Source organism: Pipistrellus hanaki, assembly GCF_964339955.1.
Source record: "Pipistrellus hanaki genome assembly, chromosome: 7".
Lineage (NCBI taxonomy): Eukaryota > Metazoa > Chordata > Mammalia > Chiroptera > Vespertilionidae > Pipistrellus > Pipistrellus hanaki.
Genome location: NC_140509.1, coordinates 48,520,791 through 48,547,691, shown reverse-complemented (window position 1 = coordinate 48,547,691; position 26,901 = coordinate 48,520,791).

Below are 26,901 nucleotides of genomic sequence, written 5' to 3'. Positions count from 1 at the left end.
TTTCTAACTCTCTCTCTCTTCCTCTCTGTGAAAAATCAATAAAATATATTTTTTTAAAAATGGGAGCTCTGTAGTCCCTGAGGTCCCACCTTTCTGGGCCATGGGACTCATAGCCAAGAGTTCAATTCTTGGTCAGGGCACATGCCTGGGTTGCGGACTCAATCCCCAGTAGGGGGCATGCGGGAGGCAGCCGATCAATGATTCTCATCATTGATGTTTCTATCTCTCTCTCCCTCTACCTTCCTCTCTGAAATATATTTTTAAAAAATGAGTACTGGAATTCCAACAATGAAACACAAGTCTTTAATAAACTCCAAAATAACCTCCTCTCACTGGATTGCCTTTCACATCAGTAGGGTCGTTTGTGGCTGACATCCATCCACAGTGCTCCTTTAATGAGAAAAATAGTGACCTGCAAGGAAGGAGCCCTGTTTGGGGCAAAGATAGCTATTATTACAATTTTAGATAACCCAGTCCAACAGAAGGCCATGTGATTGAAAGAACAGATGATAAAATCTAAATATGAGTAGAGCCTGAGAATATCCTCTTTCTTCTAGTGCTGACTGTCTAGTTGTGTTTGTTATCTAACCCTGTAATTAGGATGGCATTTAGAAAATATGAGGAAAGTTGGTATTCTTTTCATAACCCCCAAATCTTTGCATTGCTGCATGAAACTTTTGGCTTCAGCTTTTCCCTGTTCATTAACCATGCCAAAATTTTTAATCTAACACCACTGTTAAAGAGTGGCAGGCTTCCAGGGAAATATATCAGCCAGGCTTATTAATTTCATGCCAAGTGCTGGAGGCGTGAATGTAGAGAACGCTGTTTGACTTTGGATAATAGGAATCAGGCAGCTTAAAGGCAAGGGATAAAGATCAGGAGCCCTGTGTCTCAGGAGGAGGAGCAGGTGCAGGCTTCAAGCAAGGCCTTCAGGCCCAAAGGGGCAGCCCATGCTTAAAACAATCTGCAAGTGCTTTTTTTTTTTTTTAATTTGGCGTGTGCCTCTCACAGCTTAACAGACCGCTGCTCCACAAAGAGGGGTAAACAGAGAAAGGGAAATTAAAAAGGGATGTCTCAAGGTAGACAAAAACAAATTAGGGCAAACAAATTACACAGAGTCAACAAATAAACAAGGGAACATCTGTGAATATATTTCTTGGATTTTCGGATTCTGAATGCAACCTAAGAAGTGGCAGAGGGAGGTGAGCGGTTTAATCTAGAGTGAAGTCGTTTTTGGAAGGGAGAACGAGCCGAACACATAAAAGTGAGAGGTACTTAGAAGTCTAACTTGGCAGGGTGCGGTAGGAGGGGGTCAGGCACATTGCAGGGGGGCCCAGCAGCCTAGGGCAGTCGCCTGGGTAAGCTGGCCTCCCAGTTGCTTTCCCTGCTGCACCCTGTCTCTTGGAGGGCGGTTGCTGCTGTGGTTTCTGCCGACCTTCACCTAGGAAAGGGCTGTATAGAAAAAGGTGTCAGTCTGCTCATATCAGCAAAACCAAATAAAGCAAGCAACATGCCAGTAGCGAATTCTTCACACTTAGTCCTAGTGGGCACACTTAACTCTTCTGGCCACTAGACGCTTGCCAGGTGTTGACTGGACCTTGGGAATCATTTGAGCTGCTCCCTTTGGCAGTTTGGTTGCTACACTCACAATTTCCCTTTTACCCCAAGGCTGGTGAGATGGACTCAAGGTTGTCCAGGAAGTACAGCCCACTGCACACTGTTAGCCAAAGGCAGGAATAGTCTTTTTCTAAAAAGTGGGACTGGTTTACATCTTCCATGGATCCTCTCTCGGTGGGGAGTGGACAATTATAACATGGTGGTGAAGAAATGAGACATGTTATTTATTCATTGCATAAACTCAAATGATACTCATATAATTTCTAGAATGTCTCCTTTGGATTTTTTAAGCTTCATGAAGTGGGAAGTTGTGTAGGGTCTAAGCTACTCTTCTTTTTTTTATTTATTATTGTTGTTCTAAATGCCCTATTTACCTTTCCTCTCCTTTGCTTTCATTTTGCAGGTGATAACCTACAAGAAACATTCAAAAGGGTGAAGTCTTTTTTATGTAAATGCAAAAAGGAAATGAGTGTCCAATTCTCCCCCCATTTCTCACTTATATAACTTTGTTTTATTGCTTATTCCTAAATGGGGCACAAAGGTGAGTTGTGCATTAGAAGAATTATACTGGATATAGTCAGTCTGCAAACGTAAGAATGGTACCACTATATTAGAAAGTCTAGCAGTTAGGATTTGGTCTATGAAGTAAATTGTAGGGTGTAACAGTAAGCAGAAGGTCAATCAGTAACTCATGAGATTGGTAGTGGGGACACTCTGACACTTTATTTAGCTGAGGTGGGCATGTTATGTGACCTTTGTTGAAATATTTGACTTCTGAGTGCTTGCTGATATGTAAAATGAACATAATTATATTTGTTTCCTCTTAATCTTTCAAAGAAAAAAAAAGTAAGAAGTCCAGGTAGTCTCTATGAGATATTTTTAATTCTGGAGAGAAATTGACTATAAAAATACCAGTCTCCATTTATTACTGATCCTCAATTCGTAGGGCTGCAAGGGGCCTTGTAAGGTCAGCCTGTTCTCACTCAGCTTGTGTGCTTGTTACTTGGAATTTTGGAGAAGCGTCATGATGGATTATCCCAAATTCCTTTGTGTCTAGGTATTAAGATGAGGTACCCAATTACTACCAAAACCCCACTAAAAACTCATTGTAGAATGTAAGAAATCAATATCATCAAATATTTATTGGGTGTTTATTGGATGCTTTGTGTTTCATTTGTAACTATTTGCCATAATTTAGAGTTCAGTTCTACAGGTTCTTACTCAATTATGTAGTAACTCCCCCTTTCCCCAACTCAGTTTTTCTTTTTAAATCTTTTAGATTTCTTTTATAAGCTGAATATGCTTCTCTGGAAAGAATTTGTAAGAAATGCAAGTTTAGTGCCAATTCTGGAGAGAAGGCATAGAAATAATTCCAATTTCATAGGACAAAATATCACTTCGCAGGCTACTGCTACACTAAACCTGAAAGGATAAGCAAAATATGGTTTGTAATATTGTTTATGATTGCACTTACACAAGAAAACCAATTCTGAATTAAACTGCAAATTTTGTTATTCTTATAAATCTTATAGAAAATGATGCCACTGTAATTATGTTGTTAAAAACATAATTTGAGTAGCCTTAATACCAATCTATATATTTTACTTGGTGAAGTGTCCGAACCAGCATTTAGTACCTTCTACATCCATTTCTCTGACTACCTGTGTTCCTGGGAATTTGTTATTTTATTCTATTACTCCAACTTTAGATTTACAAATGAGAGCTGAAGGGAACTAGTAGTGGTCCTTTGTTAATGTGTAGAAGTGCTTTGCAATCCTTGGAGGAATGGTGTTATAGAAATTCAAGGTGGTTATTAGTCTAATTAACCAAATAATTTAATGGATCCAATTAGTTCTTAAGTTTGTATTGCTTGTAGCTTATTAAAAAGTAATTACCACTCCTGCTGTAGATTAAGATTAAGTAGTTATTATCAGACTAACTTTCCTGCTAAGAGCAACTAAAAACCAGTTTGAAGCAATGATGGAAATCAAGGCAGCCAGGACTTGACAGATCAAAATTCCAAAAGGGAGAAAAATGCATTGAAGTGAGCCCTATATTCACTATGAGCTTTTCCTGATGGGCATTTGCCAATTGTAGTACAGGACATAGCGTCTGGGCAGAAACGTTTAGAAGGTGTACCCATTGTGCTGGGAGTCAAATATTAGAGTTCAAGGCTCCCAAGGCAGCTAGGACTTGAGGAGCAAGATCCTAGAAGAAAGGGTGCTATAGACTGTTGAGCCCACTATTCCACCTGCAATTTCTCGAGTCATTTGTCACACCCTAAAAAGGACATGTTTTGGATGAGCTACTGATAAACTAAGCAGAAAGCTGCAAGAAGCTAAAAAGCAAAGAGAGTGGTATTACCGTGCTTTGGAGACTGAAATTGAGTTCAGGACGAGGGGCTCTGGTAAATAGTGAAGGCTTTCAATTGAGACTCCTAAAGGGCTTAGTATCAGGACAAGAGAAAACCAGAAATAGACTCTCCTTACCTGGATCAGGACAATCTCTCAGTTCTCCATCTGTCTTCTAGGAAAAAAAACAACAACCCCAAACAAATAATTAAATCCTCTCTGTGGAATTCTACACAGACAGTGGTTTTCACACATTCAAATAAAAGATTACCAGGCATAGAGGGAAATAAAACCAAATGAAAAACAAAAAAGGAAAAAGAATAAAAATGAAACAAAAATTAAATAAACAACTTCTTCCTTTCACCTGTGAACAAAGAAAAATGATAAAAGAAACAGACCCAAGGTTATCCAGATATTGGGGTTCTCAGACACAGGGATAGTTTAAAATAACTACGAGTAATGTGCTCAACAAAATAAAGGAGACAATAAATACTTTCACCAGAGAATGAGAACATATAAAAATGAAGCAAAAATAAGAACCTGCATAACTGAAATTATAGTAATGTATTTAATAATTCAATAGATAGGTTTAATAGCAGATTAGAGTTCAGTAAAATAGGATTGTTGAACTATAAACTAGGACAGTAGACAATACTCAGTTTGAGGCAAAGGGGGAAAAAGGATGGAGGGGGAAAAAAAGGATGGAAAATATGCAATAAATGATATGTATAAAAAATGGGAGTGTAAATTGGTAAAATCAGTTTGTAAACTGTTTGATTATATGTTCTAAAGCTAAAGGTATACACACGCTACGATGCAGTAATTCCATCCACTCCTAGGTATAAACATAAAAGAAATTAATAAATATGTATGCCAAAAGATGTACAAGAATGTTCATAGCAGCATAATTTATAGTTGCTGAAATTAGGAACAACCCAGATATCTATCAACAGTAGAGTGGATAAATTGTGGTATATCCATATAATAGAACTAGAGGCCTGTTGCAGGAAGATTCCTGCAAGAATAGGGTTTCCTGCAGTTGGAGGGAAGCAGAGAAGGGAGCAAAGCCTACTGAGGCAGGCTTTACTCCCATCTCCATGGCCTCGCTCCCTCCCTTATTCCCTTCCTTGCTCCCTTCTGCAGCACTTGATTTCCTTCTAGCCTGTTTTCAGTCTTCACTCCGTACCTGTATATGCAAATTAACTGTCATATTTGTTGGGTTAATTTGCACTCCTGATTGGCTGGTGGGCGTAGCAGAGGGATGGTCAATTTGCATGTTTCTCTTTTATTAGTGTAGATATTATAAAGCAGTCAAAAAGAATAAATTAATTGCCAATGAAAAAAACATTTAAACCTGTGAAGAAATTTTGTGAGTTTATTTGAGCTAAACTGTTGATAATTGCCAGAAAGCAGAATCTCAATATATTGAGATAACAGAGAATGGTGGTTTTCCACTATTTTTATAAATTACCATCAAAGGAGGAGACATAAATGGGTTACATGAAATCCAATGGTGATAAATTAGGGCAGTGGTCAGCAAACTCATTAGTTAACAGAGCCAAATATCAATTTCAATGATTGAAATTTCTTTTGAGAGCCAAATTTTTAAAACTTAAACTTCTTCTAATGCTACTTCTTCAAAATAGACTCACTCAGGCCATGGTATTTTGTGGAAGAGCCACACTCAAGAGGCCAAAGAGCTGCATGTGGCTCTTGAGCTGCGGTTTGCCGACCACTGGATTGGGAAGTTGGAGAAAGCAAAGTGAAGAAACCTTTGGGATTGGATAAAAAATAGAATGATAGACACATGCTTATTTTACATAGGTAGGTAACAGTATAGTTAACAATCAATAATTAACACCATAGCAATAAGAATGAGGGAATTTTTGGTCTCCGCCCTGGTGTCCTAGCACATTGGTTGTGCCCTGGGGTGTCCGGAAAAAGGAAAGTTACAAATTACCCTGACATTGCCGAGACTGGTTTGGCTCAGTGGATAGAGCATCGGCCTGCGGACTCAAGGGTCCCAGGTTTGATTCCGGTCAAGGGCATGTACCTTGGTTGCGGGCACATCCTCAGTAAGGGGTATGCAGGAGGCAGCTGATCGATCTTTCTCTCTCATCAATGTTTCTGGCTCTCTTTCCCTCTCTCTTCCTCTCTGTAAAAAATCAATAAAATATATTAAAAAAAGAAAAACAAAAAAACAAATTACCCTGACATTTCAAAGGTATGTTATCATAGATGCAAAAAGACAATAGGCTCAGTCAAGATCAAAGTTCATCTTTGTCAGGGAAGATAGTACCCTAGGACATGACTACCCACCATAGGCTTCTTTTTAATGAAAACATTTTAATTTAAGACCATCCTTTGTGGATATGTTAGGTCTTTGAGCTTGCAAGGCCACCATGCAGGCCTTTCCTGAGCTTGTCAGGTTAGCATGTGGCCCCTTTTCGTCCAATGATTTCCACAACAACATAGATTTATGCCGTGGACATACTATTTGAGCAAAAGAAGCCAGACAGAAAAGAGTGTGTATGGTATGATTCAATTTAAACCAGGCAAAGCAAATAAGAATGGCAATTGACTGAGTTAATGACTGGCAGGAGGTATATAGTACATGGGGCTTCTGGGATACTAGTAATGTCATATGCAATATCTTGATCCAGGTGCTGGCTATCAGAGTGAACACAGGATGTCCGCTTGGTAAAGACTCTTTGGTGTACACTTACAATTTGTGTACATTTATTGTACACATTTATTAATTTATGTACTTATACATCAATCAAAAATTTACCAAAATAATTACCATCAATAATCTAGAGATAGACCGTGGGTTGCTTTTCCAGGGGAATAAAGAAGCACTTTCCTTGGAGTTGAATCAAGGCAGGTTCCTAAGGGCAGCTTTCAAAAAGGCAAGAATTGTCCTCAAATCCCTCTGATCCCCTGTTTATCTGGTGATTCAATTGTTATGCTAAATACAGGGAAGATTTTTTTTTTTTTTTTTTTAAACTATCCAAGCTGGTTAAGGCCAATTCAATGACAAAGGGTTGTTGAAAGCATCTTGAGAGAAAAACCACACTTGGGATTAACAAACTTTTTTTTTACTACCTTTTCTCCAAGAACCAGGGGCAAAGGGACTGAATTGAAAATGCTTTTTGTTTGCTTGGGTTTTAAATAATAGAAAGAGGAATTATAGCCTGGCACCTTTTGGGGCACACAGAACAAAAGGAGACATGTGGGCAAGGGTGATGATGATGGGGAACTCCGGACCCTGGACTGGGGATTGAAAAGGACCCAAAGAGCAGGATTCAGAGCATCCGAGGGAGGGAAAGGGAGTGTTAGAGGCTGAGAGTTAAGAGGTAGCGAGGGAACCTGAAGGGAATGGGTATCTGTTCATTTGGATATGTAAAGCGCCTAAGGGAGAGGAAAACAGGTGCAGTACGAATACATTAATGGAATAAAAAATGAGGCTTGACCTATGAATAAATATTCGGAATAAAAGCATTTTAAAATGCATCTTGTTTTTAGGGCATTTACTCTGTCTGGCAGCTAATTCAAAGTTTGCATGGTCACGCACACTCACATGGTTTATCAGCTTCCTGTGGGGCTGAGCCGCATCACCGAAGGTTCCTGGGTCTGTGCACCTCCTCCCTCTTCTGTTGCTCAGTCATATTTCTTTTATCAACAGAGTCTGCCTGAATTGTATGAAATAAGATGCTTATTATAGGGATTCAGATGTTCATATTATGTCACCAAAATCGTGACCTAGACCTAAAGCCCCCATCAGCAATCCTTGGGGCTGGTTGGTTCCTTCAAGTCTCCCAGAAGAGGATGAGGTGGCACCTGCGCTATGACCATTGATATTGCCCCAGTCCTGTGGTCAAAATCTTACCAGCAACCGATTAAAGGAAAGGATAAGCTCTTTCCCCTTAGAAATGTGGCTGCTGGCAAGTTGGGTGGAGACCCCATTAGTTCAGACGTGTGGGGAGCACCTCTGAGAAACAAGGAAACAGGCTTCCAAAAACAGTTTCTCAGCCTGGAGACGGGCAAGGGCACCAGGAACCTGAATTCCACCCCAGCCGCCTCTCTGGCCTGAGACATGAGTGCAGAAATGGGCCTTCCCACAGTTTAAAGGTGTGGCCACTGTCCCCTGCCCAAATACTGAAAGGGTTTTTCCGACTCAGGGGAGAATCTACTGATGAGACGTGAGATCCCTCAGGGCAGGCAGGCTTCCATGCCCCCCCAGGATCCCTTCTCCCATTGCCCAGGGCAGTGCTCAGCCTGCTCCGCCCTACCGTTGCTTCGTCCTGCTCTGCTGGCCTTTGGAGATGCTGCCCTGCCTCGGCTTCTTAAGAAGTCCAAGGAATTGTAATTTAGCTGCTGAACCTTTTTAAGATTTCAAGTTGGAAAGTAAGGTTTTGTTTTGTTTGTTTGTTTGCTTTACCATAGAACCACATTTAGATTTCATTAATTTCTTTACATAGCAGGGGGCCTTAGGAGCAATATGGCACAGACAGAATATGGAAGCTATTCAAGGAGTGGGAATGGGATCAAGTGAACATACCATGATGCTTCCACGATAATTTTCTGTCCCTGTTTTAGTCACTTCTGAAAAATGACCCCGTATCTTTCACTTCTTTGAAATCTTAACCCCCCCAACCTCCCAATTCTTTAAGATAGGCTTTCAAGAAAATTTCAGTTGGTGCAAAAGGAAGTGACTGAATGTTCCTGTTACACATTTGTGCCTTCTCTGGAAAAAGGATCTTTTATAATAGAGAAGAGCTATACTTTCCCTCCAAGATTTCAAATTTTCAAGATTGCGGATGTTGACCTTAAACAAATAGGCAGCAAGATACTTCTCCAGCAAAATGAATTTATTTGGAAACAACAAAGAATTGCAATTGTGGACATGTTGTGAAACGACAAACGAGGCGCAAATCCATAGGAAAAAAAAAAAAAGGAGGGAAACACTTTTTTTTAAGGACTTGAGTGGGGCAGGTGTAAACTTGACTCCATTGGAGGAAACAGAGTTGAAGTGACTTTTCATTGGCTGAGCTATGCGGTCTCCCATTGGCTGAACTGTTACTGGGCAAGGAGGAATCTTCCTCCACCTGAGCCAAGTTAAGTCATATCACATCCTATGGGGATGCAAGGCACTTAAGATCCTGTTAGGGTAAGTAGTGTGAATTGAGTGACATATAGGTGAGAGTCCTCTCTTTTAGCCTCCCGACTCCACTTTAAATGAGGTTTTTGTTTATTAATAATCATGGAGAAACAACCAAGGGCTTATTGAATTTCCCTGTGATTTGGATAGGGTGTACACCAGGTTTGGAAGGGGTTGAATATACAGCTGGGTTTCAAACCGCTCAGGAGGTGGAGGTGGGGAGAGTGGGGGCAGGAGAAAGGGTGGGGATGGGCAGGGGGCACATCTCCAGCATTTAGGAGTGGCGGTCCCCTTTGCTCAGTATTTGGAATTGCTAATGTGTGACCAGTGTTCCTCCTCTTGTACCCCATGGGATAGAGACTTTAATGACATTGCCTTGAAGATTTCACCAAAATGTCTTATTCTCTTCCCTGATGTTATTTGGAATTTGTTGTTGTTGTTGTTAATTGCAGTAATAGTAATAGCTAACACATGTGACTAGCTCATTTATGTTTGCAACAGTTGTGTGAAGTATGAACTGTTATTAGCCCCATCTCATGTAAGAGGAATCTGAATTACCATGAGATTAGTGACCTGCCCAGGGTCATGGGGGTAAATGGTGAAGTTTGAATTTGAATCTGAAATGTAAGCCCTTGCTCTTAACCAGTATAGTGCTTTTTCAAGAAGAGGCCCTGGGTCTATCTTGGTATTGGATATGGCATAGATAACCTAGCCTCAGAATTTGGAAAGCATAATAGTGTCTCCTGTTGTTTGCATGATTGGTCGATTAATTCATTTGATGAAAGAAGGAGAGCCCATTATGTGCCTTTGTGCTGGGTGTGGGGCATTCCGAGATGAATAAGACAGGGAGCTCACCATCTATAAGAGTAAATAATGTGTACAATTATTTACTAAACCATAGTACACATGTGAATGTGGAGATAAGTATAGTATGCATTCAAATCATTGGGAAAAAAAATGGCAAAGGAAATCAGTGGAAGATTTCAGAGTTGACATTTGAGTAAAGCCTGGCAAGAAGACAAAACAATAAAAACAATTACTTGAGATACAGTTGCCATATAAAAATGCAAACTGCATGGAGTGTGTACAATAAGAAGGGAAAAACTACGCCTCCCAGAAGTATCTATTAAAAGTTTATGTATTCTTCTATATATTTATATTCAAACATCTTTCAAACATTTTTCTACATATTTACATATACCAAATAGAGCTAAGTCTCAAACACAATGGGTACAGATTATATACACTGTCCTGTACATTGTCCGTCCAACTTACTGATAATATCTTGAGATTTTTCTGTTATATAGAGGTCCATTTCATGCTTTTAATTATTCCGTAATAATTGATTAAATGCTTATAGCACAATTTATTTACAATCATGTTACTGATGGGCATTTTATTTTTTTGTTCTCATAAACAATGATGCCATAAAAATATGCACATATTTCATTGTCACTATGTGTTTGGCATATATATTATTGTCACTATACAGCATATCTATGGTATATATGCTCATTTCAAAATTGTATACACACTGACAATTTAGTCTCCATTGAGACTATACCAACTGTTGAGTGCCCATTTCCTCTTACACTTGTCCATATTTGATATTAATAATTAAAATTTAACCAATTGATCATTAAAAAAAATGACACTTCATTATTATATTTTTTATTTCCTTGAACCTCAAAATGTTTGAATCATCTTGCTTTGTGCTTTCAACTTCTAAGTTATTACTATAACTTTGTTTTTAGGATTTTGCTGTGTAAGTTATATTTTGTTTTCTTCAGTGACTTGTACGGCTTACTAGTATATCCTGCTTGAAATTTCATATTGCCTACTTATTTGGGTTACAAAGATTTCCTCAGTTTACATTTCATTCAGGATGAAATAATTTAAAGTTCCCCTTTGCTGTGCTCCTATACCAAGTAAGATGGGTTCTGTAGTTTTTTTTTTTTTTTTTTTTTTTTTTTTTTACTGTATTCTCCATTCTCTGCTATTCCTTCCCACCTCCCACTCTTGGTTCTTCTTCTGACAACCGATTACTGTTGCTAAATTATTATCCTTTTACTCTTCCCATCTTCTCTTTAAAGAAAATTTCTAGGTAGATATGGTTGATTTTGTTTCTGTATACACCTATTATTTTTGCCTGTGACTGTTTACAATATTCACTGTTAATCTTTTTATATCCCAGCTCCCCACCTCTTTATTTTGATTTATTACTCATTTGACTAGAGTAGGTAGTCAGTTACTTTTTCAAGAAGGGGAAGAGTATGGTGTGTGTGTGTTGGGTCCCAGTATGCCTGAGGATGTTTTTTTGTTCCCTTAATACTTGAATGACAGCTTGGCTGAGTATATAATTTTATAATTTTTTGTTATTTTTGTCAAAATTTTATTTTTGGATTTAGTGTACGGAGGAGACATTTGAGCTCAGATTGATGTTATTTTTGTATTGTAGGAGTTTCCCCTTCCCACCTTAGTTGCTTGTCTCCTTCTGCCTCTCCTTCTATTTAGAGAAGTTTAAAAGGTATCCAATAGTATAAAGAATAAAACAAACATTAAATACTCTCAAGACAGGACTCTCAGTATACAGAACCAGCAACGATATTCTGTCTCCTGTGCTTCACTTTCTTCTCTCCTTCATCTCCCTCCCTACCTCCTTTTATTCCTTCCTTCCAACAAAATATTACAGATGCTTTTTTGTTGTTTTTCAACCAAGAGGATTTTGTCTATTCAATTTATGCAGCATGGAGGAAAGCAGAGGGTGCACATTTTGAGATTATGCTAGTCATAAAAGGAGCTCTGAATGGGGGTTGGAAACTAACTGGCAAAAGTGTGGGTCAGCATCTAACTTCTGATCCCTCAGGCTGAAAGAGAATGGCCTTGTATTTGACTCTCTGCCCCAGACAGGGTATTTAAGAAGGACCATGGTCAAGACAGGCGTCTACTGAAGTGACTTAATTTCCCAGACACCCATTTTAAAAACAGAAGTCTAATTGCCTATGGGGAATTTAAATAACAAAAATAATGTAATTTATTTTTAAAACCAATTACCAGCATTTAAAAGGCTGCCTCTGTAGGATGTCAAGATGAACCCCTTATTTAAATTGACCCCTTAGTAATACACTTATTGATTCCCCCCCCCCCCCCCTTGAAACAGGCTAATTTTAAATAGCAGATTGGGGGAGGGTAAGATTCATTTATTTATTCAACAAATGTGTATGGCATGACTACTTGTTGCCAGGCACTGTTCTAGGTACTGTCTTCATTCTAATGAGGAAGAAAAATAACAAATAGTCTGGTCGATGTGGCTCTGTGCTTGAACATCGGCCTACGAACCAGGAGGTCATGGTTTGATTCCCTGTCAGGGCACATTCCCAGGGAGAGGGGAATGTGGTGGTACAAGAGGCAGCCAGTCAGTGATTCTCTCTCATCACTGATGTTTTTATCTCTCTCTCTTTCTTCCTCCCTAAAATAAATAAAAATATATTTAAAACAACAAAAACAAATATATTTTATAATATAATAAAGTATTAGCAACAAAACATAAGTAACACACAATATGTTAATTTTATCAAGTAAAATATGTACATGACAGTAAAATTAATATCTTGACAATAATGTTAATGTATTTATTAAGAATAAATATAATTATAGTAATTATATAACATAATGTTAGGTAGTGATATTATTATATTCATAAGTGCACAAAATCTAGAAATTAATTCCTTTCTGGCATCATGCTGACATGGAAAAAATATAATTTACTCTTTAGAAAATAAAGACTTAAATGCCTTTTTTTTTTCAAAGTGGGAAAGGGATAAAGACACTTCTAAAGGCAGCTCTGGGAAGACATTTGGTGGCCTTGGTATATCAAGTAGAAATGTTTTAGCCTGCATGTGAGAGAAAACCCAGTTTTTAGTGCCTCATATAACAAAGGGCCAGGAAGGCAGGTAGCTGTTGGAGTTGGCTCAGCAGCTTGACAGTGTCCGGGTGAGCTTTGCAGTATACCTGTTGCCTTTTAGTCACTAAATGGCCACTCCGAATCAGGCATAACACTCACCTTCAAAGCAGAAAGATTGGAAGGAGGGAGCGATGAGGCAAGGACAGCTGTATCTGCCTCTCTTACCAGGAAACCAAAAGCTTTCCCCGGGCGATCCTCCCTCCGTAGGTTGCTGCTACATCTCTTTGAACAGACCTGCACCCTATGGCTAGCCTCCCTTGTAGAGGAGCCTGGGAAGGTGCTTACTTGATCATTCCATGTTCTGTAGTGGAAAGGACTGAGGGACAAAAGGAGCAAGAAATTGGGTAGGGATGCTGCCTTTGCCACAGGGGTCGCTGTTAACATGAATGGACTCGTTCTCAAAGCTTTTCCTGCATTCCACACTCACCTGTTACCACGGTTTCCTCTGATTTGGAGAAAGGCAGAAGCAGTTTGGTAGCAACAAATTCAGGATAAACCGTATATTTATTTTGGTGAAGGGGCTTTAGGGAAATGGAGGAATCACAATAATGAGTCGGGTTGTTTTTCCTGAGCAGGGTGCAAGGGTGATTTCTTTCCCAGGTTCTTGTCCAGATGGATTCAAAGAATGAAGCCACCGACAAAGGTAGTAGATGAAAAGGGTGGAAATTTATTGGAAGCAAGTACAGGCTCCCACGTAGGGAGGGGGCTCCAAGGGGGTAATCCATCAAGCTCCTTTTTCTAAGGTTTGTAAAGGCTGCCGCTCTTTGTCTCTTCATCCTGCCTTCCAATTGGTCACTGGATCAGCTTAAAGCTCACACGTGGTGCCCCCCTCATCCCCTCCCGCTTCAGTGGTAGAATTTTCTATCTCCTGTGAAGATCTGTGTTCCTCTTTCTCCCATTTGTCAGCATTTCTCTCGCCTCTGTGAAAGTTCGTTTCCTTTTTCTCTCCATACCCTGTGGCTTTTCCCTATCTTCTGTGAATGGATGTTTTCCTCTCCCCTTATCCTGTGGCACCATTTCCCCCCCCTCTCCCCCCTCTGTGAATGTATGCCTTTTGGCAGCTCTAAGCAGTCCTTCCCCAAGGATCCTCATTATTTCCAAAACTCCCTAAACCGGACTATTTTATCCCTAAAACTCCTTTCCATAATGGCACAAAATGAGAGCTTTTGGTTTAAAAATGATAAACATAGCAGGGAATTGACAACGATGGCCTGGCTCCATGCTAGGGGTGGGGAAGTCCATGGATTAATGGGATTGTAAGAAACAAAATAAATTGCTACTCCTTGGCAGGAAGAGTGGTGGGAGAGATAATCTACTTTTCAGCCTAGTCCAAAGATGATGCAGCAGAGTTGGTTAAAATAAAACAACACATGGCGGATGACCTAGAAAGATGTGATATGGACTAGAGAACTCAGGATTGGGGACACCAGGTTGAAAGAGTTCTAATGCTGGCTGAAGCTGAGACTGTGTGGATACTGAGGGGCTGGTGGAAGTAAGAAGGGGAGGGGCAGACCTTGCTACCCTTTTGTAAGTCATGGGTAGAACACCTGGTTAGGTACCAGGACAGAAAGTAAATATGGAAAGACAAAAAGCAAAAGGCACCCAGTGTATGGTTCACTGCCCATCTGCCTTTAAAAACGAAGTAAAATATATTTACTTTCTCATTGTTTTTGGTACAGTTGTATTTATAATGGGTCACTACATGCTCATTGACCTAGTTTGAAATAAATCTGGCCTGTGGGGATGATTCACTAGTGTTTGTGTATAAGGTGCTCTTTGTTATATACAGTGATAATCTTTACCCTTTAGTTGAGAAAGCATTTGTCATGTTGAAAGAACCCCATCAAAACTAGAGAGAGGCTTACAGGCTGACCTAGAATGATGAATTTCAATCCTTGATAGATGCTTGGGTTGGAAAGCAGGTTCTTGTTTTGGAGGGATTATAGGTACTGGGCTCAGGTTATGAGATTTAAATATGATCCCCATTAAGAAATTTAATCTCCTAGATTCAGAAGTAGAATTTCAGGGCTTTTTTTGTAGGAATACTTGAAAGAGTAAGTGTTTTGCAGTGTTATAACAAATGTGGCTAGACTGTTGAACAAGACAAAGAACCCAGTGGCTTGCCTTGTATTTTAAGAAACAGTCACCAGCCATAAGAAAAAGTAATTTCAGTCTTTGCTTGCATTGCTTGAAGAATTAAAGAGAGATTTAATTGATGCTTTGTAGTGTTACTTATTAAGGTCTCCTTAACAATTTCTAAATCCCTAATTTTTGAAATCTCTTTTTCTTCATTATGACTTTCTCCAACACCCAGGCCACTCGCTGTGTTCTGTTTCCTGAGTTCTACAGCATATTTTAGGTAGATACATTCAGGCTTGTCTAATTTCATTTCCCTACCTCCTGGACTTCCCCCCTAGATTTTCTGCAACATAGGAACAGCCAATAAGCATGTTTGCATCCCCCACTGCCCCAGAAATTGAGGCTATTTGAACCCATTTCAGTATGTAAGCCACAAGGAAGGTAGCACACTCAGAAATGTTGCCTTGAGGCAGTAACTTCATATGTCAGAAAACTGTATAAGGGCCTTAAAAGCAGATGTTCTGGCTTTGTCTGAATCGTTTGACAGAAGCATTATCTCTTCCCAGATGCAATAGGGATGGGAACAGGGGGAGGGGAGCAGAATTTGGTAACTTATCAAGGTCAGGGCAAAAGAAAAATCATTTTATTTTATTTTATTTACTTAATATAAGGAATTATTAATTTTAGCAGGAGGTTGGGGCGATGAGGGGTTAGCTAATTAGATGTAAAGAGAACCTAAAGAATACAGGCATAACAGATGTATGGAGCAACTATCACCCTTGTTCTAGGGCTGAGAGAGAGCACCTGAGAAAGAGTCCCTTCTCTCCCCCATCTCACCTTTCTACCCCAAGGCTGAGTTTAAGATGTTGGGGCTCAGTGGATAGCAGAGCAGTTGCTGAGATACTGTGCCACAGGAGTGTGTTGGAAATCTTCCCTTTGGAATGTAGGGAAATGGGTCCATAGGGAGGTGCAGCACCTCAAACTCACTGGGAAGCCACCTGAGGGGAGCTGGGGGCGTCTGCAGGCTCTGAGCCCTGGAGAAGCCATGTGAGCTGCCCCTCATTTTATCTTCCTACCACAAATATACTCTAGGCCTGACTCACTGGTGTGCAAATCTCAATTTCTCCCTCCTTAACCAATCAAGCAGCTATTTCCTGCCTGGTAACTGTGGAGAAATAGTAAAAAACAAAAACAAAAACAAATACAAAAAACAACAACTGCAAACTGTTTTCATAGGTTCACATCTGGAGGAGTTTCCCATCAGCATGAGGTTTTATACTCTGTTAAAATGCAAATACCCTGTAGAAGAAATGGCATTGAAAAGCTATTATCAATTATTTATATCTTTGTGTATCCGACGATACTATGTCCATTGAGATAGCAGGGTTCGATGTGATGTCTGGAGATGGGAGGGAGGTGAGATGACGCTGGGCAGCTAAGGACCTTGGAAATGGATGCTCCCAACCTGACTGGCAGTGGAGTACAGGACGCAGGGGTACCAGCCAGACCCTGACTACTTCACGGTTTGGGGGAGTCCTGTCCTGCCTGAGTTCCATCAAAACATCAGATGCAAAATCCACTTTCTTGCAGAACATTTCCCTTCTGTTTCTTCTCTTTTCTTACTTGCTTTGGGGAGGTTTATGGTTTGAAAAATTAAAGTGCGGATCTATTTTCATTACCAAAGGATTTGCAGAACTGAGCTGGGCCTGCCTGAGCTCACATTTGCATTTGCCATCCCTTAAGCTGATTTTCAATGCTGAGCAGCTATTTTAAATATTTTCAAGAGCCTCCTTTTTAACTCTTTTCTTTACTCGTGTTATTTATTTCTGCAGTAAAAAAACAAATTCCATTGCTGATTCTTGGTGGAAAATCCCAATGCCAAAAGCTAGATGCAATCATGGGTAAGAGTATTTGCCTAGGGAATAACTAAGTTAGAGCCTTCCAAGGGGTGGCTCAACCCAAAAAGCTGGGTTGGGGCAGGGTGGGGGTGGTGGTGGTGGGTGGGCAGTAGCAGCAGATCTGCAGTCTTAAGGAATTTAGATGACTTCATTAAGTGTCTTTATGGCTGGCCGGACCGGTTTGGCTCAGTGGATAGAGCGTCGGCCTGTGGACTGAAAGGTCCCGGGTTTGATTCCTGTCAAGGGCATGTACCTTGGTTGTGGGCGCATCCCCAGTAGGTGGTGTGCAAGAGGCAGCTGATCGATGATTCTCTCTCATTGATGTTTCTAACTCTCTATCCCTCTCTCTTCCTCTCTGTAAAAAATCAATAAAATATATTAAAAAAAAATGTGTCTTTATGGCTGGAGCAGTGATTGACCCAGAGTTGGTACTCAATATTTATTGAATGCATAAGTGGGCTAAAGGGGGAAAAAATTTTTTTTTCTGGGCAAATGAGGAAACTACCCATTGTCCAATACCTATTTCCTACAGGATACACTCTGCAGCCCTTCATGTGGCGTGACCTTTCATGGTGGCGCCTGCTTGCCCCCTCCCACTCCTCACATTTTGTGCTTTGACCTGGAGTGCTGCTGAGGCTTTTTTGGGAGGCCTCCCTGACTCTTCTCGGGCATGGCTCTTCACTGTATACATCTCCCATTGCAATAACGGTCATCTTGTTTTTACATACTGTTGTTACTGGAGAATTAAACTCCCCTGTTGTTTGGGGGAGCGAGGTGGAGTCTCTTGGGGTGCCGCTGAAATAAGCCCCCACAGGAGGAAGGGATTGGAAGAAGGCTTTATTGGCATGGAGTTACATTCTCAGGTTCCAAAGTTGCCTGCCCCTTGGGCCAGTTCTGGACAAGGTGCAGCTGGGGTTCCAGCAGAGCCCAAACAAACCGGTGTCCAGAGCTTCCGTCCCATGATGCAGCTGGGTGCGGTTCAGCATCCAAGCTAATTAAAGTCCATTAATCCATGTGTGAATTCCAACATGGCCATGCGCCATATGGGCACAGGGGAGCACATCCCCCACCACAGGAGAAGAGGCGGAGGAGAGAGAGAGAGAGAGAGAGAGAGAGAGAGAGAGAGAGAGAGAGAGAGAGAGAGAGAGAGAGAACTTCCCTCTCTTTGGAAGTTTAAATATTCATATGTCCTGCACTTGAGTGGCCATGACCATCCTGGCCACTACTTTGTTCCCAGGTATGACTGGCAGACAGGTAGGCACCTTCCTACGTCACTCAGACCTTTCCTGGGTGTGTGCCAAAATTGCTAAGTTGCCTTTGTCTAGCCCAGTGTTTCCCAAACTTCTCTCATGATGAGAATCACCTGGTGGAGTTGTTAAAACACAGATTCCTGCATCCCAACTAAGAAGTGCTAAACTAGGATTTTTGAGAACATATAGGTAAAATTGCATACCTAACTTAGTGCTCTGTATATAAAATCTGTCTTAGAGCACTAGTTAAGTATACAATTTTACCTATATGTTCCCAAAAATCCTAGTTTAGCACTTCTTAGTTGGGATTCAGGAATCTGTGTTTTAACAACTCCACCAGGTGATTCTCATCATGAGAGAAGTTTGGGAAACACTGGTCTAGCCCTTTCCCATCAATCAGCAGGGAACAGACTTGGAGAATGTTCAATGCAGCTTTTTTGGCAAAGCTGTATAAATGGCATGTATATATCTAGTCTTACCTTTCCTCCTGTTAAATAATAACCAGGTTATTATAATGGCATCATTATAAATATACTTTTTTTTGCTTGTTTATCTTTCCATTAGTCTAAAAGTGTGTTGCTTCAAGGTATCATGTCTTTTTTTTCCTATTTTTTTATTTATTAAATTATTATCTGTGTACATATTTGAACATTGCCCCCTCCTCCCATACATACCCTCCCTCCCCAGAGTTTTGTGTTCATTGGTTGTACTTATATGCATGTATACAAGTCCTTCGGTTGATCTCTTCTTTTTTTTTTTTTTTTTAATACATTTTATTGATTCTCTACAGAGAGGAAGAGAGAGGGATAGAGAGTTAGAAACATCGATGAGACAGAGTCATCGATCAGCTGCCTCCTGCACCACCCCCACTGGGGATGTGCCAGCAACCAAGGTACATGCCCTTGACCGGAATTGAACCCGGGACCCTTCAGATCGCAGGCTGACGTTCTATCCACTGAGCCAAACCGGTCTCGGCAAGGTATCATGTCTTAATATTTGAGCCCTTCATTAAATGTTTGTTGAGTGAATAGTAATGTAGTAACTACTTACTAGAAACAGATGATCTAAGTAGCCAGCTTGCCTGTGGCTTTGGAGTTGGCTCCTAGGCTGTCGGTGGTGAGCCCTGGTGCTTGGTGCTAAAGCGCCAGTCCAGGAGAGTGGTGCACCAGAAGATCAGCCCAGCGCTGCCTTCAGGACCAGTTGTTAGCTCAGTCTATGGGAAAACGATGGCTATGGCTGACCTTTTGTATTTCATTTGTGCATCATTTTATTGGTTGTCTACGTTCATTTCTTTTTCAAATTTTTTACTTTTTACTTTTTGTGTAGTAGTTTTTATATGAACTTATACTTGAGAATCCAACCCTAAGAGAGAACAAGAGGAGGGTCTCTGGTCAAAGCAGGGGTGGAAAATGTGGAGCCTCCAAACCTGATGCCCCTTCAGTTCTGTCTGTGGTAGACCCTCACAGACTCCAAGGAGCACAATTGGAATACCGCTGGTTTGTATTAAGGAATAAAGTGAACACATGAGAATAAATCTTTTCCTGATATATTAAGTAGAAACCCTTTGGCAACCAGGCTGTATATTTACCAAGCCTTTCATATGCCTTGAAACTCTGTAATTCCAAATCAGTTTCTACAGCTTAAAAGTTGGTGTGGAAATAGTTGCTTAGGTTTAATTTTAGACAACTCAGGTCAATCAATATGTATGACTTTTAAGTGTAATCCTTCCTGTGGGGATCACGGCAGCGCCTCCCGGCTCCGGTGCTCTTTGATTTTCTGATTGTGAAGGGCGAGGTGGGGAAGACATAAACAAGGTGACTAGGTTTCCAGGGCTAGCATTCTTGGCATGAATGAGTAATTGGGAAGCCAGCATAATCAAAGTAATTTCATCCATCATGTACAGAAAGGGAAATAGAAGTCAGGTTATTAAGGTTGCACGAAACCGCTTTTTGAATGCATGTACATATTTCTTCCTAGGGGCCAGATAACGTTTCCCATTTTTATTTCTAAATGGAGCTATGGAAAAAGACAACGGAAAATAAAACAGGAACTGTGGTCTCAAAGCAAAACTAGGATAATTCACTCAAGAAAAGAAAAAGGTTTTAGGTTTCCCTTTTAAAAGCAGCGTGAGAACCAGAACTCATTTTTTCATTCCCCGAAGGGCCCCCTGGCCATGAGTCAGCACTGTCCTCTGTGGCTGCTGCCCAGGGCAGGGCCCGCCTGAAGGCGCAAGCAAGAACCTCAGTTCTTAGCTCTTCATACCCGTCCTCCCTGGAGGAGGGCATCACAGAACCACTTTGGGGTTTCATGTTTGTGTGGGTGTGTGACCTTTTGGAGTTTGGGGGAAACAGACGATGGGGGAATTGAGGAAAGAGAGTGTCTCGCCCAAGTAAGAGAGATGGAGAAAGAGCCGAGGAAGGCCAGCTCCCTAAAGCAGAGAGATTGAGGGCTAACTGGAAAGACAGGGGGAGGAGTTCCTGAAAAGGAACCAGCAGAGAAAGGCTACATGTCCAGACTCAGTGGCAGAAAGGTGAATTTTCCCTGTGGGATATACTAAAAATAATAATAATAATAATAAAAAATCTAGGTTGACTTTCACTATTAGAGCTAAGGTATATCCAAAGGTTTGTATACCTCATTCTTCCTAAAAATCATAAGACAGAGAAAATTAAAAAGAAAAATCCTCACCCGAGGATATTTTTCCCATTGATTTTCAGACAGAGTAGATGGGAGAGAGGTGGGTGGGATAGAGAGATAGCGAGCAAAACAGACACAACTGGTTGCCTCCCAAATAAGCCCCAACTGGGGCTGGAGATGGAACCCTTAACCCAAGTAGGTGCTCTTGACTAGGAATGGAACCCGAGAGCCTTTGGTCAATGGGTCAACGCTCTAACCACTGAGAAAACTGGCCAGGGTGAGAATTTTTTTTCTATTGACACGAACACTCCAAAATTGTTGGGAATTTACCTCTTGTTCACAGCTGTGTCTCTAGCACCTAAAGCAGTAGTAGGTATGCAATAAGAAATTTTAGAGTAAATGAATGAGTGAAGAAAATGATCTTTATTTTCCCTTCATTAATTTTTCTTCCTTTAAAAAATATATTGGAATAAGTAGAGAAAATACACTCCTGGGAGCTATGATGCATTCTGCAGTTATTAGGGATGAGTGGATAGAAAGAGTACGGTTGCATTTTTCCAGGCATTAAATGGGTCCAGATTGCTGAGCCTTCACTGTTCTGCTTCATCCATCATTATTAGTCGTTACCACTCTGCTACCAGCTTGTCTTAAGTACTGCAGCCTCTCCACTTTTCTCTTACTATTTCAAATTTACTCCTCCCCCAAATCTATTGGGAAGAACTGAAGATTATATAGAAAATAAGAATGCTAAATTTATTAAATTGTCAACCTTACTTTATACATTTTTCCAGGTCATAGAAAAGATGTTCCTTTTTTATTAATAAAAAAAAATCAAAAGCGGGGAAAAGAAAGCCATAAAGGTCGTTTTACAAACATGTAATTCCATGCACAGTGCCAATTCCTCCCCTTGCATATCCACTTGAGACTAGTTCTGGTAACATCTTCAAAGCCCAAGTGCATGAATTCCATGAAGTCTTTCCCAGTTACTCTCATTTTAATTTTCCTTCTCTGAACAGCTATGACATTAATTTATTACTTAATCATGAATTATGGCATACAATTCCCTAATTGATGTTTGTGGGTTTTTTCCCTAGCTATATTTTAATTTCCTTGAGGACAGAAGCCTTGCTCTTCTAGTGCTAAAATATCCATCTCCCGCAGTTCTTAACATCGTGATCTGTGTATAGAGGGTATATGCTGGTTCACCAATTTGTTCTTCAAATGCCCGGGGAGATCTTATACGGAGCAAGGACAGACTAGATTCTCCTGCCTGTTAAAAACCAGAATGTACTCCTCAGTCACCATTCCTTCCTAAGTCTGTAGGTCCTTCCATTTGTTTCTGATAAGAAGGGAGAGTAGGGGGGACTTTTCTTCTTGAGAGAGGTGAAGCCATGTGTAAGATCACCTGATTCCAGCTCTGAAGTTAGCATTTGGTCCTAAGTCAAGTAACCTTTCCTTCACTTAACTTGTTCTTGCTATTATCCAGACAACCGTTATATAGCATAAAACAAAACAAAACAAAAACAAACAAACAACAACTCTGAGATCCAAGAAGAACTTAGATTATTGTTATTTAACCATTGTTATTAATGGCTGTATATTTTGCATCTGTCCCCTGAGGTTGAAATAAACCCTAGACATCTTAATTACATATAATGTCATTCTCTCTAACCCATTACATTCCACAGGGACCCTAAGCCCTATTTAATGATACTATTTCTGGCTTCAGCATCTTTCTTTTTTCATTATATCTGGGTTTGCAAAAGCAAGGAAACTTAAACAGCATCAGGGGGTGGGGAGAGAGACTTGCATTATTTCTAAAGACTGACAAGCTTTATTTGATATATTGTTTTTACAACAAAAGTTTTAGGTTCCCTGTGACTTTATTATTAATACCTTGAGGGTTTGTGCATGATGACAGAAAGATGATATAGCCAAAATATAATTGTGTTTGAAACTTTTTAGCTTAGTTCTTCTATTTTCTAATCTGTAGGCCTCAAAATTATGGGGGGAAAAACAACACCCACCCATGCATTATATTTCTCTTGTTCATGGTTTTTCTCTTCAGTTACAAGATTGATTTTTAAGAAATTTTATTTATTGATTTTAGATATAGAAAGAAAAACATTGATTTGTTGTTCCATTTATTCATGCATTCATTGGTTGCTTCTTGTATGTATGTGCCCTGACCAGAGATTGAACCTGCAACCTAGATGTGTTGGGATGACATACTAACAAACTGAGCTACCCAGCTAGGCAAGATTAAATCTTAATATAGAAAATTTGGGGTTTTCTTTTTATTGGATTTGGACTATGGTATTTATGGGAAAATTATTTGTAAATTGTCTATATATATAAAACCCTAATATGCAACTCGACTGAATGGCGAAACAACTGAACAACCAAACAATTGTTTGCTATGACGTGCGCTGACCACCAGGGGGTGCACATGGAACATGGCGGGCATCAGCCATAGTGGGATGGTGGAGTAGGTACGCAGGGACACCAGATCAAGGTGGGGCACCAGTCACTGTCATTAAGGCAAGCCTCTGGTAGTTACTGAAAATTCTTTGCTCCCGCGTGTTGTGGTTCTGCCTGGCACTCGCATATCCTGTTGACACCGGCCCTCGCTTGCATCCACTGCTGGCTCCAGAGCTGCCATTTGCACCCGCTGCCGATTGCTCAGCGCTGTCAGCGGGTGCGAGCTGTGGCTGCCAGCTCCAATCGCCCCTCAGGGCTTCTCCACCTCCCCCTGCTCCTGAGTGGTGATTGGGGCTGGCTGCTGCCTCTTGCACCTGCTGCCAGTGCCAGAGCCACTGCTCGCACCCACTGCCGGCACTGGAGCCACCACTCACACTCACTGCTGGTGCTAGCCCCATTTTTACTTGCTGCTGGTGCTAGCCTCAATTGCCACCAGTGGGTGCGAGTGGCACCAGCGCTGTCCGAACATGGGAGCAGCAGAGGCGGGAGTGGGGCTCCTGGCAGATAGGACCAGAGGTCCAAGGCGGGAGGGGCCAGGAGGGGGTGCGGAGGATTCGCCAAGACCTGCTCCTGTGTCCACGGCAGCCTGTTAGCTCACCTGAATGCCCTACCGGGGCCCCTAGTATGACATAAGACACATGGTGGAATTTTAGAGCTCTACGTGGTTCTTATTGCCTGTGAGCATCACTGGAGAAATTTTTTAAAATATGGGTATCATCCTAGAGATAGTATCCCTTTAGATCTGTGATTTGGCCCAGAAATCTGGGATTCTGACACAGCTGGTCTACCTACAGTTTGTAAACACTGGTTTAGAATTCACTTTTTGGGATTCCAAAAATATAGTATTTGTCAGAAAGAGACAGTCTCCCCCTTCTCCCCCCCCCCCCCCCAAGCTACCTCTTGCTTTTAACTTCAACACTTTTGGACCATACATTAATGACAAATACCATACACTCTGAGTGCAGAAAAGCACCCTCATCTGGCTGTTGTTAAAAATAATCACAGCTCCTACACGTGGTTTTTATGTACAACCAAACAGTAGGTAGGCAGTGACTGTACCAGGAGAATTTAATTAAATTTTCTTCTTTTATTTCCCCCCCAACAAAAGTAGTCAACCCACTCTAGATTAAACAGTCCCGGTTTTGCTAATTGAAGACGTGTGAGTTATTCAGGGTTTCCAAGAACCTTGATATTTCAATAAATGTTCCCTCTCAGGGTTCTCCAAAGGACACCTTACAGAGAATGAATGACTAAGCCTCCTGGGTAAGTGAGGGTTAGTCGAAGCTGACACCATCTCGTTGTCATTCCTTCACATCTTTGCACCTGGCACAGAGCTGCTCTTTGAAATGCTTCTTAAAGAATAAAAGAATCAAGTCACAGTTTCCTATTGTTGCTATTGTATATTCTGAATGTCTGCCTTTTTAGACTAGACCAAATAGAATATAATTTCTTTTTACGATGGCTTAGCCCATCACGCTGAGCCCTAGTGCCCTCAGGGGCCTCTTGTAGTATGTAGAACGTTTTTATTCCGCACTAAATGATCCTAAGCTGCTGTGATTTTTATTTCTTTTGTTTGCTTTCTATAGTTATTTCCCCCCTGTTTCCATTCTTGCTGTTAAACCATCAGCTGTCACTCGTTACTGTTATTGATGTGCCTCTTTTAGTTCTCTTCTTCTTTCTTTTAAATCCTCACCCAAAGATATGCTTCGAGAGAAGGGAAAAAGAGAGGGAGGGGGAAGACATTGATGTGAGAGGGAGAACCATGATCGACCTGATCGACTCAACCAGGATTGAACCTGTAACCTAAGTATGTACTCCGACTGGCAATTAAACCTTCACCTTATAGGACAGTGCTCCACCCAAATGAGCCACTGAGCCATCTGGCCAGAGTTAGTTCTCTTCTTTTAATTTGCTGCTCTTATTGGGCTGTTCATTTGGAAACCATATCACCAAGCCCGCTAGAATTTCTGAAGAGAAAAACTAGGCCCTGAGTAAGGACCCCACAAAATCTTTTTCGGTAAAGTTCACTAATGAGGGTGATCTCTGTGGTGTGGAGATGTTGGCTGCTCAGAGGTCTCTTTTGTTTGTTTATTGATTCTCAGCTGTTTTCCAATGAAACTGGTGCCAAGTAAACAAAGGGACACTGTGTCCTTAAAGGGAAGCGGCTCCCTTCTTCTGCGTTCCAGTTTCTTGTGCTTCTTGGCAATTGGAGATGGTCAGCAGGCATTTATGTCTCCATGCTCCTCCGTCCAGAGGGGAATTAGCTTGAAGTAATGGGGTACCTGACAAAGCAGTTCAGGGCTAGTTGGAGTCCTATCTAAGGTAGAGATCCAGTCTCCCTGGGGTCCAGGAGGCGGAAAGAACGGGCCCCTATATATTTAAGCCTCTATGAAGCAGAGTGGGAAGGAAGGCAAGGGTTTTTAACCCTGTGGGGAAAGCAAGGCAGACTTTTTTTTTTTTTAACTCTCATTTTACAGATGAAGAATGTAAACGTTGGCTGTAAACTGCGACTCACTTAAAACTTTTGCTCGAGTTAGATTTCACTCTTCTTCTAATTGCCTTATCTCATGGGTGTTCTCAGCTCTTCTGTGTATCGGCATTCAAGACTGGTGAGCATGTCTGATGGAAGCTTCCCCTTTCCTGGGTTTTACAGAAACACACACACACACACACACACACACACACACACACCCAGCAACACAAAACAGCAACAACAACAACAACAACAACACACACACACACACACACACACACACACACACACACACAAAACAACAACAACAACAACAAAAAACCTGCCTCTCTGGAGTCTCCTCCTACCTCTCAGTCCTCTCTGCAGTCTCAAGGCAAACCTTCTCCATCCTGTCATCTGAATGTGGGTCCCAGAGCTTCATCTGTAGCCTTATTCCTTCCTTTCTCCTTACATTTTCCCTTGTGCTCGCATCCTGAGCAGGGCCCTGCTTGATTTCATTTACTTCTAAAAACAATGATCACACAGAACAAAACCACTGGAGCCATTACATAACCAGGTGGAGCTCCCGTGAGACTGGCAGACATGACTTCCTCAGGCCCTTCTGCACTTTCCCACTTCCATCCTCCATGTTCTTAGGCTCCCACAGTGACTCCGCCTACTTTGGCTCTAGACCTTGGTTCCCACTCTGTGTCTGGCCCCTGAGATTTGGACACTGGAGTTTGACTTGTTAACTCAAACTTGACCTTTGACTTTCCCTTGGCACTGTGTCCTACTGTATTGTAGACTTGGCCACCTGAATGCCCCGCAGTGATGGCAAGCTCAACATCTCCAGAACTGCTAATCTACCATGCCCAGCCAGTAACTTCAGAGTCAACTTTTCACCCCATCAATTCAAACTACTTGTGTTAATTGTTCCTTCTGAATATACTACTTGTCTGTCTCATGCCAGCTATCCCTGTATTTTTCTCTTTTTAAATAAATGTATTTCAT